Raw genomic sequence first — 15,150 nt, forward strand, 5'->3', positions numbered from 1 at the left:
GCCACACCTCTCACAACTCTGGTCATGCCCATTCCCACAACTTGTGTCTCAACCCTTTCTCCTTGTAGATTGTAAGCTCTTTTGGGCAGGGCCCTCTTCACCTCTTGTATCGGTTACTGATTGCTTTATATGTTACTCTGTATGTCCAATGTATGTAACCCACATATTGTACAGCGCTGCGGAATATGTTGGCGCTTTATAAATAAATGTTAATGTAATGTAAAATGTAACAAATATCTTTCTCCCTGTTTAGTCTATTTGTCTATCATCTGCCCTCCAGTAATTATAATTGTTTATCTGAGACTCCAGGCTGGTGTTCTCATTTGCTTAAAATTAAAATACTTTTGATTGCTTAAAATTGTATTAAAATTGTATTTTCCTCTTAATCTATATTATACATAAGTACTATAAGTTTCATTAAAGAAGCACCACTAGGTCCTTCTCCATAAGGATTTGCCTACCCATTTCCCTAAGAATTCCTAACTGATTAGCAGATCGTTTGTAAAGATCCCTCTGCGGGGATGATCAATCCTTACAATCTTGGCCAGTTCTCTTTCCATGTACACAAAAGCAACAGACGTTAGATTGGAACAGATGTTTTCAAACTTTTTTGGCTTAAGCCCCTCTTCAAAACTAAGCATTAAAGCTGGCCTTCCAGATCATTATGTCTCCCATAATATCCACCATCCAGCCACAGCAGGGGTAGGTTTTAATAAGGGATATTTCATCTGTGTCTGTTTGTGTCCATTTCCATTTATAGTGCACTATTCAAAAAGACAGCCTAAATTGTGTTTATTTTAATATCCCCCTTGTGAGAAATGTAATCATTTTAGCCCCATATATATCAGTAAAGATGAAAGTGATACAGGTATGAGTGCACAATGATAATGACTTCGGGCACCTAACAAATTTTTTTTTACCATCCTACTAAAAACGAATTGCTTCAGACTGATTTAGTATAATTAAAATAAAAGTGGGGGGGATTTGCAGGGACCTCAATAACTACAATATAATTACATATTCTAAACCAGGGGTCCCCAACCTTTCTTACTTGTGAGCCACAGTCAAATGTAAAAAGACTTGGAGAGCAACACAAGCATCATAAAAGTTCATGGAGGTGCCTAATAAGGGCTAAGATTGGCTATTAGGTAGCCTCTATACACACTATCAGTTTACAGGAGGCTTTATTTGGTAGTATAGCATCATTCCTTTTTGGGCTTTCAACAGTCTGTTGCTTTTCTTTTGTTTTTGCTATGACCAGTGTGGTATACACAGACATTTTGAATTTGCTGAATGTAGTACACTTCCTTAATGCTAATTTAATCCTGTACCTTTAAGGATTCCTGTGTGGAATGAGATAAGATTTAGTAATTTTTCCAAGTTTTTGTGAACAAAGGAAGCCCATATATAAACTGCTATTTATAGGTGTTCCCTTACTTGGCCAGCATTAGAATTATGATGTCTAAATTATGTGTCAAGTAGAATCACCAGTGCCCTGTATTGAAAGCATAGTCTGTAGTTAAACCATCAGCAAAATCTGCCTTGAATTTTGGTTCGATACTGAGATTTTGTTGGAAAGCAGCATCATACTTTGTAATTTTGTGGGCATAAAACCTATGCAAACAGTGACAAGGTCCTAATTAGTGATGAGCGAATTGGCGAATTGTTTCACAAAACTTCCGTGAAAATTTACTGCGGAAAATTCACCGCACGGATGTTTTTTGTTGCGTGGCAAATTGGGCGCGGACGCGTCAAAAAAAAAAAGACGATGTTGAGTCAAAATTGGGTGACAAAAAATAGACGTGGGCGATAAAAAAAATTGCGTGACAAGTACGTTTTGCAAATTATATGGCAACCGAAACGGGACAGTTTCGCTCATCACTAGTCCTAATCAAACCCAGGACCTCAGCACTGAGAGGCAATAGTGCTTATCACCATACAGGAACATAACAATCCGTGGATGGGCCATGCACTGGGCTCTCCCCTCTCCAGGCGTGCATTTTCTTATCAGACGCACACATGCATATAGAAATTCCCTCCAGTTATGCCACTCTCACCCTATAAAACATTTTGCCTTTGAATGTGATAATTTGCGTCTCTTTTCTATAAACGATATGCCTAGGACCTATTGCTTCAAAAATGCCAGTGGGGGGTAGTAATCTCTCTCAAAAATTACTACTGGCCATATACGAGCAGGTCACCAAAAGAGTGGATCATTTACAATTTGGCCACTTAAATACTGGACCAATTTGGTTTGGCTCTATTGTTTAGACCTTGCACTAAAGCATAGGTGGAGGGTGACTTTTTTGTTTGGGGAGACTAAAGATGGGCCATACATAGACTGACTTAAAGCTAATGTGAGACTTAGTGGATTCGCTGCTGATGTAAAAAAATTAACCTCCCAACTACTTCTTGCCGTTCCCACTGACTTCCAGGGATACTGCGCAAAAGTACAGTTGGGGGTGCTTTTTTTTTTACCCTAAAATGCTTGGGATGTAAAAGTATCCATATGTGCACTTCTGTGAGGGGTTCTCCATCTATGTGTGTTTTTGATCAGTTAGCTTAAAGGGGTAGTCCTTTAAATTTACTTTTAATATGATGTAGTCATTGATATTATGAGATACTTTGCAATTGATCCTCTTTTACTTTTAATGGTTTTTCATTTAAAGTTTTTGGTTTTCGTTATTTAGCTTTTTGTTCAGCAGCTCTCCATTTGGTATTTCAGCAGCTGTTTGCTAGGGTCTTATTTACCCTAGCAACCAGGTAGTGGTGAAAAAGCATGCATGATCTTCAGGTTGCCAAAGCCAAAGGTCACTTTTCTATACTAATCCTCCTAGATCTTTCGGCTGCGTTTGACCACTCCCTCCTGATGCAGATTCTGCATTCGATTGGTATCCGTAGTCAGGCTGCATCCTGGATCTCTTCTTACCTCTCTAACCGTTCTTTCACTGTCTCCTATGCTAATAAAACCTCATCTCCAGTTCCTCTTAATGTGGGGGTACCCCAAGGCTCTGTACTTGGGCAGTTGTTGTTCTCCCTTTACACGCTGTCTTTGGGAGATCTTATCCGTTCATTTGGTTTTAAATATCATCTGTATGCTGATGACACCCAAATTTACTTTTCGACCCCTTCGTTAACAGTCGAAACTGAGACTCAAATCTCTAACTGCCTCCTGGCTATCTCTAATTGGATGAACCTACGCCACCTCAAACTGAACCTAACAAAAACTGAACTAATGATCTTTCCGCCTAAGCCTGGTCCTATCCCCCCCATTTCTATCTCTATCGATGGCACCCTCATCAACCCAGTCGATTTGGCGCGTTGTTTGGGGGTGATCTTTGACTCGTGTCTTTCCTTCTCTGACCATATTAACACCACTGTCAAAACCTGTCACTTTTTCCTGCGCAATATTGCCAAAATCTGTCCTTTTCTCTCTACTGCAACAGCTAGGCTGCTCATGCATGCTCTCATCCTATCCCGACTTGACTATTGTAACCTGCTACTAATCGGCCTCCCTAACTCCCATCTTTCCCCCCTACAGTCTATATTAAATACTGCTGCTAGAATTCTCCTCCTCTCATCCAGGAGAATTTAGGCCCTTCCCCTGCTAAAGTCCTTATCGTGGCTTCCTATTAAACAAAGAGTATTTTACAAACTCCTTCTCTTAACCTTCAAAGCCCTCCATTCCTCTGCCCCTCACTACATCTCTTCCCTTGTGTCTCCATATGTTCCTGGCCGACTCCTTCGTTCCTCGCAGAGCAATCGTTTGGTTGCACCCCCCACTACAACTGCTGTTTCCCGCCTTAAACCTTTCTGCCTTGCTGCCCCTTACATACATACATACATACATACATACAAAAGCAAGGGGAAGCAGTGGGTACAGATGGCAGATATTCAGGCCCTGGCACTATAACACTGGCACTGATACACAACATTGGCCACTGTAACTAACTAGAAATGATCAAAACAATGACAAAAGTAAAAAAAAAATAGTAAGTGCAAAAAACAACACGAAGTATATAAAAGCACAATTAGCTTTTTCAGGGGGAAAGAGTTAACTTACCATCCATGTGTTAGGATAGGTGATAGGGATATTATAGATGTCAGATGACAAAACAATTTAATTTCAACTAGTGAGTCAGCCTTTAGAACTGTATAGTACCTGTGTATAGCACCTGTGGGAGTGGAATGAAACCTGCAACAAAAGTTCAGAGTTGGTGAGGTTCTTAGGTAAAGTCTGTAGATTCTTCTTTTCTGCACTGCCTTCAGTTTGTAATTAGTGATGAGCTAATTTTTTCGGCAGGCATGGATGCGCAGCGAATTTCTGCATTTCGCCACTGGCGAATTGTTTACCAAAACTTTTGTGGAAATTCGCTGCACAAATTTTCTTTTGTCGCTTGTCAAATTGGGTGCGGCAAAAAAAAAACTGTGACCGTGTCAAAAAAGCGAGGGCGACAAAAAAATAGACGCGGGCAACAAAAAAAATTGTGTGACAAATGCGTTTCGCAAATTTTTCGCCATTTCTTGCATTTTATGGCACAGGGAAACGGGACAGATTCGCTCATCACTATTTGTAATATCTCCCAAGCCCTGTCTGCATCTGTGCCTTGATTGGTCAGTTTTACGGTCTGTCAAGAAAGCTCTGATTGGAGAATTCAAAAGAAGAAAGATCCAATCAACACAGCTGATTACAGCAGAACCGGAGCTTTGCAGGAACAGGAGAAGATTTCCAGGACAGTGCAGAAACGGAGTGAGGTTTTTTTTTTGTTTTTTAAGGTGCCAAGCAGGATTGGGGAGGCCCAGCCTCCCCTAGCCTTATTGAAAATCCGCCTAAGCACTAAAGAATTTACCAGGGACAGCAACAGGGAAGGTGTGGAATTCCCTAGGGTAGAGATTTCAGCAGGTTACAAAGAAAATTATCATTGGTGTATTCTATAAACCACCCAGTATAAGTGAGCAGAGTAAAGCCCAGCTACTATTACCAATGGAAGAGGCCTCACAACCAGGTCAAGTTGTTATTATAGGGGACTTCAATTATCCAGACATTGTCTGGAGTAATGGGGTGGACAGGCCAGAAAAAACTAGTATTCTAAATGACAACTTATTTTTTTTTTTTATTTCAGGCAGTTTAAGAACCTACTAGGAATGATTCTCTTTTGGAGCTGGTAATAAGTAATAATGCTGAACTTATCTCTAGCATTTGTGTGGGTGAGCATTTAGGGAGTAGTGATCATAAGATGGTCTCCTTTGCGATTATGTTGTAGAGACAACTCTATAAGGTAGTACAGGTATTGGACCCCTTATCCGGAAACCCATTATCCAGAAAGTTCCGAATTATGGAAAGGCCATCTCCCATAGACTCCATTTTAATCAAATAATTCACATTTTACAAAATGATTTCCCTTTTCTCTGTAATAATAAAACTGTACCTTGTACTAGATTCCAACTAAGATATAACTAATCCTTACTGGAGCCAACATAATCCTATTGGGTTTAATTACTGTTTAAATATTTTTTTTTAGCAGATTTAAGGTAGAAGATCCGAATTACGGAAATACCCCCTATCCAGAAAACCCCAGGTCCCAAGCATTCTGGATAACAGGTCCCATACCTGTAACTAAAACGCTAAGGGGCTGATTTACTAAAATGTGTTTATTTCTGGCGTTGAAAGTCGTATAAACTTGGCATGGTATAAATTAGAATTATACTTGATCATTGTTGTATTTATAAAATGTCACAATAATGCCTGAATCATTTGTATGAACATTTTGAGTTTATATTCTGAAATCCTGAATTTTTCGAGCTGAAAGTATTGTTAAAACTCCAAAAATTTGAGTTTAAATGGACATTTGTTTCCATGAATCCTCTTTATTTTTCCCAAACAGGAATTGCTCCACCAATAATGTGTATAAGTTTTACTTGAAACTTGGGTGAAATAGAAAACAATGATGGGATTAACTTCCTCTTGTAACTGGGTGAAACAGAAAACATTGAAGGGATTAGTTTACCCTTGAAACTGTGTGAAACACAAGACAACGAATGGATGAACTTTCCCTTGAAACTAGGTGAAACAAAACAATCATGAGATTAACTTCTCCTTAAAAGGCTGTCACTGACATTCTATTATATTCCTCTACTATTCTAAGCATCCATAGGACTTCAATGGTACTCGACAAATCAAACCTAACTAAACATTAATAAATCATAAATTTCAAGGTAACTGAGACAGCTGAAACTTTCATCAGGTACAGGTATCGGACCCCTTATCCGGAAACCCGTTATCCAGAAAGCTCCGAATTACGGAAAGGCTGTCTCCCATAGACTCCATTTTAATCAAATAATTCAGAATTTTAAAACTGATTTCCTTTTTCTATGTAGAAATAAAACAGTACCTTGTAATTGATCCCAACTAAGATATAAATAATCCTTATTGGATGCAAAACAATCCTATTAGGTTTAATTAATGTTTTATTGATTTTTTAGTGGACTTAAGGTATTAAGATCCAAATTACGGAAAGACCCCTTATCCGGAATACCCTTGGTCCCGAGCATTCTGGATAATGGGTCCTATACCTGTACAAGGAAGCCAATAAAGCATGCAAAAAAGCTATCAGGCAAGCTAAAATATAGAGCTAGAAAAGGGTATTGCAGCAAGAAGTTAAAGGAAAGTCAATTTTTTTTAAAAATATGTTGTCACATGCCATCTCTGAGTGCACCCCAAAAAAACAAAAGTAAACTCCAAAATAAAACAATAAATAATTTACAAAGTTAATAGTATAATAGTATAATGGGATGGTAATGCAAGTCATACCTGGTGACACATGGAGGCTCAGGTGTACAAACCCCGAGCCTGTCTCCAAAGTATCCGATCCCAAAACAGTAAAGGAAAGTTAAAAACATCAAATAACATTTAAATAGCTCACCAGAGTCCAGAAGTGGTCCGGGTGCCCAGGGCCCCGAACTCGTAGCTGAAGGGAATAACAATAAGCAATTGAAGGAACTCCAAGCACGCGGACAATGGAGTTTGCTAAAAAAAACTTTTTTTATTATTCCATTTAAAACCAAAGGTGCCTGACGCGTTTTGTGCATGTGCGCACTTAATCATAGGTAACGATACACAGTCACAAAAGGATTTAAAAAGTGAAACAACAATGATGGACTGAACAAAACCACGCCTCCCACCAATTTAAAAATTAAGGAAAATAAACCGCACAAAAGAAAACAGAAAAGACATCCTAAGCAAGAAAATCAGAGAAAAAAAGCAAAATAAAAACTACATTACTTGCAAAAAAGAAAAATACAAAGTAAGTTCTAAATTAATAACAGAAGACTGAAGCATCAAATATAGAGTTAAGCCCAGCAGGATAGCGTGTGCCCAAGATAAATAACCATTTCACTTCCAAACGTAAGAGTCTGGCCTGCCTGTCTGGGCCTCTGTCATCAGGCAAAACCCTATCACTTACCTGAATCTGTAAAAAGGATACATTTGATTTGCAACATTGCGTAAAGTGTCTGGCTACCGGACTGCTACTATTACTTGATATTACTATTACTTGATATGTCTGATGTGTTGACGCATCCTATTTTTCAGGGAACGAGTCGTGCAGACAACATACTGAACACTGCAATTTTGACAGGTTAAAGGATATACAACATGCTGTGTATTACAATTAGCATAAAAGTGCATGTCAAACGACCTCCCAGTTACAGAATTCTGGAAACTGGTGGACCGTTTCACATAAGCACAAGTCACACATTTACGCGCTCCGCAACTATAAGTCCCTTTTGCAGTTAACCAAGTATTTTTTACTGGTTGTGATCTCCCTAGCGTGGGGGAGAGGGTATTGCCCAAAGTAGGAGCTTTACGTGCCACAAATTTACATCCCCCTTGCAATATCATAGCTAAATCAGGATCATTAAAAAGAAACAGAATGAGACTATTGACGATACCTCTGATCCTATAAAATTGATTACTGTATGCTGTCACAAAAGTGGGCACCCGATTATTCTTATTAGTTACATAGTTACATAGTTACATAGGGTTGAAAAAAGACCATTGTCCATCAAGTTCAACCCATCCGAGTAAACCCAGCACACAACCTATACTAACCAATCTATACACTCACATACATAAACTATATATATACAACCAGTAATACTAACTGTAGATATTAGTATCACAATAGCCTTGGATATTCTGCTTGTTCAAAAACTCATCCAGGCCCCTCTTAAAGGCATTAACAGAGTCTGCCATTACCACATCACTAGGAAGGGCATTCCACAGCCTCACTGCCCTCACCGTGAAAAACCACCTACGCTGCTTCAAATGGAAGCTCTATTCCTCTAATCTATAGGGGTGACCTCTGGTGCTTTTTTATGGGAAAAAAGAACATCCCCCAACTGCCTATAATCCCCTCTAATGTACTTGTACAGAGTAATCATGTCCCCTCGCAAGCGCCTCTTTTCCAGAGAAAACAACCCCAACCTCGACAGTCTAACCTCATAGCTTAAATCTTCCATCCCCTTTACCAGTTTAGTTGCACGTCTCTGCACTCTCTCCAGCTCATTAATATCCTTCTTAAGGACTGGAGCCCAAAACTGCACTGCATACTCAAGGGGAGGCCTTACCAGGGACCTATAAAGAGGCAAAAATATGTTCTCATCCCTTGAGTCAATGCCCTTTTTTATACAAGACAGCACTTTATTTGAACGACAAAATGAACGGTAGGTGGGGGACTTTAAAGAGTGAGTTCAGGGATCTAGGCTCTAAGATTAGGCAAAGGTCCTCCAATGTCATTTTTTCGGAAATTTTGCCGGTGCCACGTGCAAGTTTAGGGAGACAGCGGGAGCTTAGGGAGCTAAATGCGTGGCTAAAGTCTTGGTGTAGGAAGGAAGGGTTTGGGTTCCTAGAGCACTGGGCTGACTTTTCCTTGGGGTACAATCTATACAGCCCTGACGGATTGCACCTCAATGGAAGGGGGTCTGCTGTGCTAGGGGAGAGAATGGTTAAGAGGTTGGAGGAGTGTTTAAACTAGACAAGGGGGGGGTGGGTGAGCTAGAATTCCATGGGAAAATTAGTGTAGACGGGGTAGGGGGACTAGCAAAGGGTTGTGGGGGAGGAGTGAGGGGGGCATATAGTTTATCAGATAAGGAGCTTCCGTTACAAGGAAAGCAGTCTCATAATTGCCTTAGCTCTAATTCTCCCTTAGCTAATGTAAACATCAGAGGGAGAAGTAATAATCTCCGCTGCATGCTGGCTAATGCGCGTAGCTTGTCGGGTAAATTAGGGGAGCTGCAAGCTATTGCATGTATTGAAAATTATGATTTAATAGGTATCACTGAGACCTGGTGGGATGATAAATGTGACTGGGCTGTGAATTTAAATGGTTATACACTTTTTAGGAGGGACAGAGAGATTAAAAAGGGTGGAGGGGTTTGTCTTTACGTAAAGTCAGACTTAAAGCCATGTAATAAAGACATTACCAATGAAAACGTCGAATCTCTTTGGGTAGAAATTTCAGTAGGGCTGAAGGTCACAAAGAAAATGATCATTGGTGTATGTTATAAACCACCCCGTATAGATGAGGGGGATGAGGCCCAGCTATTGTTGCAAATGGAGGAGGCTTCAAAACTGGGTCAAGTTGTTGTTATGGGGGACTTTAATTATCCGGACATTGACTGGAGTAATGGGGTGGCTAAGTCAGAAAAAGCTAGTAGGTTTGTAAATATGCTAAATGACAACTTTTTATTTCAGGCAGTTCAAGAACCCACTAGGAATGACGCTATTTTGGACCTGGTGATTTCTAATAATAATGAACTTATCTCTAACATTTGTGTGGGTGAGCATTTGGGGAACAGTGATCACAACATGGTCTCCTTTGAGATAATGCTGCAGAGACAGCGCTATAAGGGAGTAACTAAAACACTCAATTTTAGACGTGCAGACTTTGCCAGTATAAGGGCATCTCTGCAATGTGTCAACTGGGAAAGGCTTTTCATGGGGTTAGGCACAGAAGGAAAATGGAACATCTTTAAAACATTGCTTTGTAGGTATACACAACAGTATATCCCCCTTGTAAGCAAGGAGAGGCATCGCAAAGCAAAACCTTTATGGCTGAATAAAAGTGTTATTGTCGAGGTTGGTAAGAAAAAACGTGCTTTTGGGGCATTCAAGTTAGCTGGGACAGCGGAAACTTTCATCAGGTACAAGGAAGCAAATAAAGCATGCAAAAAAGCTATCAGGCAAGCTAAAATAGAGATGGAAAGGGATATTGCAGCTAGGAGTAAAAAGAATCCAAAATTATTTTTTAATTATGTGAATAGTAAAAAAATGAAGCAAGAAGGGGTGGGAACTTTATTATCACGGGGGGGTACGTTGGTTGATGAAAACGGGGAAAAAGCTGAAATTTTGAACTCTTATTTTTCATCTGTCTATACATCTGAGGAGCCAGATAATGAAGGCTTCCCTTGTAATATGCCCAGTTCTAGTAATTTAGCTACTGACGCATGGGTCACTCGGGAGGAAATTCAAAAGAGACTTGAACATGTAAAGGTAAACAAAGGTCCAGGGCCGGATGGGATTCATCCCAGGGTATTAAATGAGCTGAGCGCTGTGATTGCCAAACCTCTTCACTTAATTTTTCAGGATTCATTGAGGTCTGGCATGGTGCCAAGAGACTGGCGGATTGCTAATGTGGTGCCGTTATTTAAAAAGGGATCCCGTTCTCAGCCTGAAAACTATAGGCCTGTTAGTCTGACATCAGTAGTAGGAAAACTTTTGGAAGGGGTAATAAGGGATAGGGTACTTGAATACATTGCTGTTCACAATACTATTAGTTTGTGCCAGCATGGTTTTATGCGTAACAGATCTTGCCAGACTAATTTAGTTGCCTTTTATGAGGAGGTGAGTAGGAACCTTGATGCTGGAATGGCAGTTGATGTCATCTACTTGGACTTTGCTAAAGCGTTTGATACAGTACCTCACAGAAGGTTAATGATCAAATTAAGGAATATTGGCCTAGAACATAATATTTGTAATTGGATAGAGAACTGGCTGAAGGATAGAGTACAAAGAGTGGTGGTAAATGGAACATTTTCTAATTGGACCAGTGTGGTTAGTGGAGTACCGCAGGGGTCAGTCCTTGGGCCTTTGCTGTTTAACTTGTTTATTAATGACCTGGAGGTGGGCATAGACAGTATTGTTTCTATTTTTGCTGATGACACTAAATTGTGCAAAACTGTAAGTTCCATGCAGGATGCTGCCGCTTTGCAGAGCGATTTGACAAAATTAGATAACTGGGCAGCAAACTGGAAAATGAGGTTCAATGTTGATAAGTGCAAAGTTATGCACTTTGGTAGAAATAATATAAACGCAAACTATCTACTGAATGGTAGTGTGTTGGGGGTATCCTTAATGGAGAAGGATCTAGGGGTTTTTGTTGATAACAAGTTGTCTAATTCCAGGCAGTGTCATTCTGTGGCTACTAAAGCAAATAAAGTGCTGTCTTGTATAAAAAAGGGCATTGACTCAAGGGATGAGAACATAATTTTGCCCCTTTATAGGTCCCTGGTAAGGCCTCACCTTGAGTATGCAGTGCAGTTTTGGGCTCCAGTCCTTAAGAAGGATATTAATGAGCTGGAGAGAGTGCAGAGACGTGCAACTAAACTGGTTAAGGGGATGGAAGATTTAAACTATGAGGTGAGACTGTCGAGGTTGGGGTTGTTTTCTCTGGAAAAGAGGCGCTTGCGAGGGGACATGATTACTCTGTACAAGTACATTAGAGGGGATTATAGGCAGTTGGGGGATGTTCTTTTTTCCCATAAAAACAATCAACGCACCAGAGGTCACCCCTTTAGATTAGAGGAAAGGAGTTTCCATTTGAAGCAGCGTAGGTGGTTTTTCACGGTGAGGGCAGTGAGGTTATGGAATGCCCTTCCTAGTGATGTGGTAATGGCAGATTCTGTTAATGCCTTTAAGAGGGGCCTGGATGAGTTCTTGATCAATCAGAATATCCAAGGCTATTGTGATACTAATATCTACAGTTAGTACTAGTGGTTGTATTTATAGTTTATGTATGTGAGTGTATAGATTGGTAGGTGTGGGTTAGGTGTGCTGGGTTTACTTGGATGGGTTGAACTTGATGGACACAGGTCTTTTTTCAACCCTATGTAACTATGTAACTATGTAACTTATTTGCTGTAGTAGCCACAGAATGACACTGCCTGGAATTGGACAACTTGTGATCTACAAAAACCCCTAGATCCTTCTCCATTAAGGATGCCCCCAACACACTACCATTCAGTAGATAGTTTGCGTTTATATTATTTCTACCAAAGTGCATAACTTTGCACTTGTCAACATTGAACCTCATTTTCCAGTTTGCTGCCCAGTTTTCCAATTTTGTCAAATCGCTCTGCAAAGCGGCAGCATCCTGCATGGAACTTATAGTTTTGCACAATTTAGTGTCATCAGCAAAAATAGAAACAGTACTCTCTATGCCCACCTCCAGGTCATTAATAAACAAGTTAAAAAGCAAAGGACCAAGGACTGACCCCTGCGGTACTCCACTAACCACACTGGCCCAATTAGAAAATGTTCCATTTACCACCACTCTTTGTACTCTATACTTCAGCCAGTTCTCTATCCAATTACAAATATTATGTTCTAGGCCAATATTCCTCTATTTGATCATTAACCTTCTGTGAGGTACTGTATCAAACGCTTTAGCAAAATCTAAGTAGATTACATCAACTGCCATTCCAGCATCAAGGTTCCTGCTCACCTCCTCATAAAAGGCAACTAAATTAGTCTGGCAAGATCTGTTACGCATAAAACCATGCTGGCACAAACTAATAGTATTGTGAACTGCAATGTATTCAACCATCCTATCCCTTATTACCCCTTCCAGAAGCTTTCCTACTACTGATGTCAGACTAACAGGCCTATAGTTTTCCGGCTGAGAACGAGATCCCTTTTTAAATAATGGCACCACATTAGCAATTCGCCAGTCTCTCGGCACCATGCCAAACCTCACTGAATCCTGAAAAATTATGTGAAGAGGCTTGGCAATCACAGCGCTCAGCTCATTTAATACCCTGGGATGAATCCCATCCGGTCCTGGACCTTTGTTTACCTTTACATGTTCAAGTCTCTTTTGAATTTCCTCCTGAGTGACCCACGCGTCAGTAGCTAAATTACTAGCACTGGATATATTAAAAGGGAAGCCTTCATTATCTGGCTCCTCAGATGTATAGACAGATGAAAAATAAGAGTTAAAAATTTCTGCTTTTTCCCCGTTCTCATCAACCAACGTACCCCCCCCCGTGATAATAAAGTTCCCACCCCTTCTTGCTTCATTTTTTTACTATTCACATAATTAAAAAATAATTTTTTACTCCTAGCTGCAATATCCAGCCCCACCCAATAATGTGTCGACCCGATCAACCACATGCCAAACCCTGGCACCAGGAAGACAGCAAACTGTCCGGTTGAAGCGATCCGCTCGACAGATTACCCTGTCCACTTTCCTAATGATCGAATCCCCTATAACCACCATCTGTTTAGGCCTAGCTCTGCTCTCCTCCCCACCACTACTAGAGAAACTGGTCTCCCGGCTGTTAGAGAGATCAGCCTCATCTAGAACCGCCAGTCCAGAGTTCACACTCCCATCTTCTTCACACAATCTGGCAAATCTGTTGGGATGCGCAAACCCTGGAGCAGCCTCCCTTTTTCTTTTCCCCACACTAGATTTTCTAACTGTCACCCAGCTTACTGCCCTATCATCCTTTCCTTGCTCCCCTCCCCCCCATACTATCTGACCCCGCTAGTTCTTGTTCAGTTAGCAAGAGACTTCTTTCAAGATTGTCAATAGAACGCAGTGTTGCAACTTGTTCCTCTAGAGCTCTAACGCGAGCCTCTAAAGTGGCAACTCGCTCACATCCACAACAGAGGTATGCACTTTGGAACTGTTGTTCCACAACTGCATACATGCGACAGGCTGTGCACTGTGTCATACCTTCAATGTTGCTGCCACTCATTCTCCCAGTTACAGAAACAGTTAAACAAAAATTGGTGAAAAAGGCTTTAAAATAAACACCTTGTTTTAACTCCTTTAGTTTGTAACTCCTGTGATTATAACTCCACTTACAGAACCCCCACTAACTCCTGTGATTATAACTCCACTTACAGAACCCCCACTAACTCCTGTGATTATAACTCCACTTACAGAGCCCCACTTAAAGAGCAATCACTTATAGAGCACCTACCACCAGAGCAAGCTCCACTGGAGTGCCAGTGGTTCTATTTATACAGTCTGTTAAGGTCAACTAATCAAACCCCACCCCCTCAAACTGAGGGTAATTACAAAGGAATGTAACTCTGGCAAACCTGCTGTAAGCCTTATAGTTAACCAAACTTTGTAAATTGGCACCAAAAAGAGCAAATACTTTTGAAAAAATTTAAACCCAACAGTTAGAAAACACAATGATTCTGAATAAAGTTAATAAAAAATACTTATCCCTTTTTTTTGTTGAATTGAAAAAGCAGTTGATTCAGTCAGCCACCAGCCTGTTAGTAAGCCTTATTCACCTTATCCCTATTGGAAATTTGATTCGCGAGCAAATCTGACCTCTTGGTACACAAAGCTTTAGTAAAAGCTATAGATATTGACTTTTGGTATGATCAAGAAACCTATCTCGCAAAAGACAGGCCTGTTCTAGGAAACTTTTCTTTGGTACTACAGTTTCTCAGCAAACGATAAAACTGCCCCAAAGGGATGCCCTTAAACAGACCCAGATGGCAAGAATCTGCCCTCAAAAGGGAGTTGCCTGCAAAGGCCTTCCTGAAAATAGTAGTTTCAACAATCGGAATAGTAGTTTCAACTTCCTGAAAATAGTAGTTTTCAACCCGTCAATTTACAAAAAATGCTGTGTAATCCCAGAGCCCTCTTATTTGCTGCTCACCTGCAGCCTAATCAGGCAGCAACCTACAGTACAGGAGTACGGAATGGAAGATCTTTCCTAGTTTATGGGTACAACACTCTCCACACTTCTTCACCCTATAGCAGAGCAGGTTGTTTGTGCTTTTCTAAGCAATCCCCCCCCCTCTTATTGTGGCGCCACTCCGAACACCCCAATTTTTCCATTGACTTT

The 15,150-nt window shown here is 40.5% G+C and overlaps 1 protein-coding gene across 2 annotated transcripts in view; it reads left to right on the forward strand.

The window, feature by feature from the left end:
* cntn2 (contactin 2) overlaps positions 1-15,150 on the forward strand; it is a 155,242-nt gene that overhangs the window by 52,297 nt on the left and 87,795 nt on the right. The gene's annotated exons all lie outside the window — the stretch shown is intronic.

The sequence above is a fragment of the Xenopus tropicalis genome, chromosome 2 (genome assembly GCF_000004195.4).
Source record: "Xenopus tropicalis strain Nigerian chromosome 2, UCB_Xtro_10.0, whole genome shotgun sequence".
Classification (NCBI taxonomy): Eukaryota; Metazoa; Chordata; class Amphibia; order Anura; family Pipidae; genus Xenopus; species Xenopus tropicalis.